General features: G+C 42.4%; 1 protein-coding gene and 1 long non-coding RNA gene across 3 annotated transcripts in view; both read right to left on the minus strand.

Annotated features, from left to right (window-relative positions):
- The window catches only part of Pias1 (protein inhibitor of activated STAT 1), a 156203-nt gene that overhangs the window by 120501 nt on the left and 29514 nt on the right, over positions 1 to 6188 (minus strand). The gene's annotated exons all lie outside the window — the stretch shown is intronic.
- LOC111816086 overlaps positions 1 to 6188 on the minus strand; it is a 21316-nt gene that overhangs the window by 8474 nt on the left and 6654 nt on the right. The window contains exon 2 of the long non-coding RNA XR_002820597.1: positions 839 to 841. This is a non-coding gene — a long non-coding RNA (uncharacterized LOC111816086). The remainder of the gene's footprint in view (positions 1 to 838; positions 842 to 6188) is intronic.

Here is a 6188-nt window from a genome sequence, read left to right on the forward strand (position 1 = left end):
TTTTTTTTTTTTTTGGGTACTGGGAATCAAACTCAGGACCTTGCACTTGCCAAGCAGGCACTTATGCTGCCAAGCTATCTCCCCAACTAGTATTTTTGTTTTCTATCCACAATAGCAAGGAATAATAAAAAATTCTAAGTCCACACATCAAACCTGTACAGTTCAACAAAACTATTTTGTTCATTATTTTCAAAGTCAGTTTCTTCAATCAATGGAACTGAAGTCTGGGTCATTTCTAATCCTTCCCATTAGAAATTATAAGGAGCTAGTCCATTAGTAATTTGTCAGCAACACCCAGTTCAACCAGAAAACCTAGTGGCATAGTTTCTACTCCAGTGTATCAGGCTGGTTACATATTTCTTCATGATCATCTTCCACCCAACTTCTCATCTTCTCTTTCTCAATATAAGGTAACTGAAAGTGATTTGTAGCAACAGTCCCTCTAGTTGATCATGGTCCTCCTGTCCTGGTCCCTACTGCATCATACTGATTACACCGAGCTCACACAAAATGACAAAACTATACATAAATGGGAGATCCCATTCTTCCTTAAGCAAAGTATACACTTATTACTGGTGATATTCTGTTCCATCGCTTCAACCTTTGACAATTTAAACATAATCCTCATTTATATATTATTATATTTCATAAAACAACTGTGTGGCAAAAGGCTCCCTCGTGTTAGACATGGCGGCATGCCCCCTGTAATCCCAACACTCAGGAGACTGAGACAGGAGGATTACTGCAAATTCCAGGTCAGTCTGGGTTACAAAGTGAGTTCAATGCCAGCCCAAACTACTTAGTGAGGCTCTGTCTCAACAAACAAACAAACAAACACGCCCTCTTGATAACATGAATACTAAAAATAAGAAATCTAATCCAGAACAAGGTTAGCTAGTTTGTAATCCCAGCTTTCTGGAAGGCTGAGGCAGAAAGAGTACAAGCTCAAAGCCAACCTAGGCAACTGAGCAAAACCCTGTCTCAAAACTTTAAAAAAAGGCTGGGGACAAAGCTCACTGTAAAGGTCCTAGGTTCAATCCCTAGTATGCCCCACCTCAAATATTAGATCCTAAATGAGCATGCAAAGCAAGGGACAATAGGAACAACAAATACATAGATATGCTATTCAATGTCTACCACATACTAGGTGCATGTGCAACGTAACACACTAATGGTATATATTGGATTTGGATCCTGGTACTGACTTTGACAATAATTTACCAAACCATAATCTTATAGAGTGCTTTCTCAATTTTAATAATGAAGGATAACCAGACTTGTAAAGTTTCCTAAAATTTCAAAATCTGGGGCCGGGGAGATAGCTCAATAGAATAAGTGCTTCCCTGGCAAGGGCCTGAGTTCAATCCCCAGTTCTGACAGAAAAAAAAAAAAAAAAAAAGGCAAAATTCTACCATTTTATAACTATCAAAAGAAATCTTTCTCAAACTTCTACTCTTCTATAGTAATTGAACCCAGCCAATAAAATCTTTCTATGTGTCCAATATTTGCTTGCTTACATCTACCGTCTGTAAAGGTCACATCCTGCCCATTGCTCTTCTCTGTGTCTGCCATAGCTAGACCCCTCCTCTGCAGGGCTGAGCTCTGTCATGAGACACAAGTATTCAGCAGATGTCATCAGCGCTGGAGTTAGGTGAGGTCTTGGCCCTCGCCCCACCTTTTCTGTATGTCTTAGACTTAGCCTGAGCTTTTTATCCACATGATGGCAATAATAGTCTGTCTCCTGGGTTCACGTAAGGGCTATATGTAATTATGCTTACTAGAACATGTATATAAGAGGCACATTAAACGATAATGTAGTATGCCTAAGGAGAGGTAGAAAACATTCTCTCAGGCTTTCACAGAAAGCAAATTGGCCAAGCAATGGCCGTGACTCATCCCCATAGCTGACACTGACAAAGGATCTACAAACTGCGGCACAGGGTTTCAGGGTAAATCCTGAGGGGATTTGACTGACCTTGTCAGATACAAAAGTTACATTTCTTGTTATATAGGTCTTGCTTTATCTTGGTCTTAACCATCCAGCAGAAAAGTATAATAACGAGGTATATAAAGTAAAGCCATAGGGCTGGTGAGATGGCTCAGTGGTCTAAAGCACCTACTTAGAACAAGCTAAACAAAGCACAGGGACCACGGTTCAATCCCCCAGCACCACATGCCAGCCAGCCCTGCCCCCTGGTGGGCTGAACTGGCCACACACACACAAAATAAATAAATAAATAAATATTTAAAAAAATAAATAAATTTAAAAAAAAATAAAGCCATATTAATATGCTGAACTGTAAAAGGCTCAAGTCAACAACTTCTGACATTGCCAGACCTACGGATAACCCACTACTAGTATGGACTACTGGGCTATATTGGATTATTTTGTTCAATTCACGCACCTACAATATTTAAATGGTAATGAAATACCCATCTCTAACAAAACTACACAAAAAGAAGAGATACAAATGAAGGACCATTTTGTATCTGTATATACAAAATAGGATAGATATACAGCTACTTTCTTAATTCAATAAGAAAGATTTATACTAATAGTGTTTGGACAGGATATCATGTCTGCACCTTGTACTATGAATAACCACTACGAAGACAACAATATGCAATGTATTAATTACTGAAACTGTCCTAATCAGTTTTGAAACTCTCTCTATTTGTTCAATAAAATTAATTTAAAAAATTAAAATTAAGCCCCCCCCCCCAAAATAAGAGGCACATTACAAAATTTAACATATACCAGGTTTTAATATCTTTCTTGTTTATTTTACTATTTTGAGGAAGGCTCTTGTAGTCCAGGCTAGTTTCAAACCCAAAGCAGTCCTATTTCAGTCTCCCAGGAGCAAGGATCTGAAGGGTGCACCACCACTGCTGGGCCTGCTAACATTTGTGTTTTTTGTTTTTGATACAGAGTTTTGCTGTACAGCTTGAACTTGTAGTGTTCCTCTTGTCTCAGTCTCCCTAGAACTAGGATTACAGGCATGTGTCACCACACCCAGTCTTGGGGAGGCATGGCACACCTGGAGTTCTGGGGCCGGCATGGCATGCGGTACCAGACACTGTACTCAGGACCTTGCGCTTGCCAGGCAGGCACTTGTGGCACTGGGTACATTATATCTCCAGCCCAGATTTTGCATTTTTTAAGTAAAAAAACTCAGCTTGCTTAGAGATAAGATAAGCACTTATCTTCACATCCAACTAAGCTGAGTTCAGTTCATGACACATCCTGTCCTGGAGATGATGAGGAACTGATTCCTCTTGATTCTGTCATCTAACACATCTTTCTCAGTTGTGCACCATTTATAAAATTTGAGTTTTACCTCTTATTCACCCAGGTCATTGCTAAAACTTAGGAGTTAATAGGGTCAAGATCACAGAGCTTTGTGGCACACAAAAGATATTGCCCCACTAAATAACAAAAAAGTTAAGGTTATAAATAAAAATTTTCACATACCTGTGATTTAGATAACCACTATATTTCCTCCTGGGATTCTCCACAATCTTTTTTTTATTTTTTGGAGACAGGGTCTTGCTATGTAGCCCATGCTGGCCTCAAACTTGTGGCTATTCTCAAGTATCCACCCTCCTGATTGCTGGGATTACAGGTATGTGGCACCATGCCTGGCTCTCCCAAATTTAAAGTTATTATTCCATGAGCATTGGCCAGGAACTCAAGAAAAGACATTAAGCTTACATTCAGTCTGATTACAAACTTTAAAGAAACATTAATTTCAAAATAAGATACAAACAAATGTTCTAAAAGCTCTGAGAATTCCTCACAAACTATATAAAAAAATAAATATGTTACAGGTAGCCGGGCATGGTGGCATGCAAAGTTAACACAGGAGTAAAAGTGAGTTTAAGGAAGTAATTATATTATCTTTAAAGAAATTCCATCAATGTGAAAAGGAAAAAAAAATTCCATTAAGGTAAGTTTTCTTTTTTTTTTAAGTTCAAGGTGAGGTCCATTAAAAGCTTCCTATTAATCTTACTGAAAATGTATGAAAAAGATTAGATCAGAGGGGGGGCTGCCCCTTAGCTCAGCTCTTTAAGTGGCTGCTTCACCAAATCAGTCAGGCTCAATTGATCCCCACAACTCAAGCCAGCCAAATCTTCCCTGAAGGCATTCGGAGGAAAAAAAAAAAAAAGATTAGATCGGAGGCCAAAAACCTTAACAGACTATACCTTTTAGCACCCATTTTAATATATCTAGTACATTAACCAAAATTAAAAGCCAGGCTTGGTGGGGAATTCATGTAATCCCAAAACTCTGGGAGGCAGAGGCAGCAAGACCACACATTCAAGCCCAGCCTGGGGGAGCAAGTGGTTCAGTGATGCCCTATCTCAGGAAAAACAAAACAAAAGGCTGAGGATGTAGTTGAGCTAGAAAGCCCTGAGTTCAATCTTCAATACTGTAGGCAGACAGGTAGATTGATAAAACAAAAATTAAAAAAGAAAACAAGGAAAGCAAAGTACAAGAATAAAAAAATATAGTTAAGTGTCAGGTCTAAAGGACAATTCATAAATTAGCCAACAAATGAAACAAATGGCCCAAGACTAGCCAGACATGGTGGTACACACCTCTAATCCTAGCACTCAGGAGGCTGAAGCAAGAGCATCGCTGCAAATTTGAGGCCAGCCTGGACTACACAGTGAGACCCTATTAAAACAAACAAACAAAGAGACCCACTTAGAAAAAACAAACTGTGCCTTTTCTGAGGTGGAATCCGGTCCTGCGGGGCAGCACTCTCTGGCTCATGGAGCACCGCCACTGCCATGGAAATGAGCAGGCCTCACAGCGACCTGGTGGCAGACCATGTGGAGGTGCAGAGCTGGGTCCCAGTGGCAGGGGCTAAAGTTAGGTCAGTAGAGGCCACTGCTTGAGAAACACCAGCTCCCCTCCCCAGTAGAGGGGTTCTCACATCAGTGCCTCTGGGGGGAAAGCCCCAACCCCAGAGCAGTGGGTTTTGTTGGTTTGGTTTCTTAAGTCTCTTTCAGGGAATAAATCAAGGCCTTGCACTCTACCACTTAGCAGCCAGCCCCAAGATTGTATTTTTAAATTGTAAGTTTACTTAATACAGGGCCCAGGGAGATGGCTCAGTAGAGTAAGTGTCTGCCTGGCAAGTGCAAGAGCCTGAGTTCAACCCCTGGTTCCACAAAAAAAAAAAAAGTTTACTTAACACAGTTTCTTGTATAAATGTTACCAACAGAAACCCCAAAATAAAACTTACGGACTAGGGGGATATAGCTGAGTGACATAGCACTTAGATAATGTGCTGGACCCTTGGGTTGTACAGGGCCAACCTCATAGCTAAGATGCAATCCAGGCTTCAAATTAAACAGCTCCAGGGCAGGTCAATTAGCTCAGTAGATTAAAGCACCTGCAAGCAGGCACAGGGACCCAGGGTTCAATCCTGAACCTGCCATGCCTGCCACGTCGGCCCTGCTCCCTGGTCGAGCTGAGACAAGACTGGGTGTGGTGGCGCGCACCTGTAACCCCAGCTCTTGGGAGGCTGTAAACAAGCAGATCATGAGTCCAATCTAGTAGTGAGACTCTGAGCACCTGGTAGACCCTTCCCTAAAATACAGAAATGAATAAATAAATAAAACAGTGCCAAGTGAAAGTAAATGTCAGAGACCCAGAGCACAGGCCCTGCGAGTGAGTGACACGACCCAAGCCTCGGGATCCTGAACAGACCCAGACGGCAGGCCCGGCGAGTGAGTGAGAGGACCCAGGCCGCAGGATCATGAATAGATCCAGAGCACAGGCCCCGCGAGTGAGTGAGACAACCGAGGGCAGGGCCGCGGGATCCTGAATAGACCCAGAGCGCAGGCCTGGCGGTGAGTGAGACAACCCGGGGTCCTCGGGATCCTGAACAGACCCAGAGCGCAGGCCCGGCGAGTGAGTGAGACGACCTGGGGTCGTCCCGATCCTGAATAGACCCAGAGTGCAGGCCCAGCACGGAAGCCTTCAGCAGAACTCCCTGCAAAAAGGCTAGAGGCAAGACCCACCAGCTGATTCAGGAGCAGAACATCTTGCCAGAGAGACACAAAGGGTTCAACTCTAACGGCTGCAGCAGAAAGAAGTGGAGCACAGCAGCCAGATCCAAGGAACACCCACCTGGAGGAATCTGAACTTCGTAGATCCGGACCTGGTGCTAAGGTAATAA

The sequence above is a fragment of the Octodon degus genome, unplaced genomic scaffold (genome assembly GCF_000260255.1).
Source record: "Octodon degus isolate 3935 unplaced genomic scaffold, OctDeg1.0 scaffold00026, whole genome shotgun sequence".
Classification (NCBI taxonomy): domain Eukaryota; kingdom Metazoa; phylum Chordata; class Mammalia; order Rodentia; family Octodontidae; genus Octodon; species Octodon degus.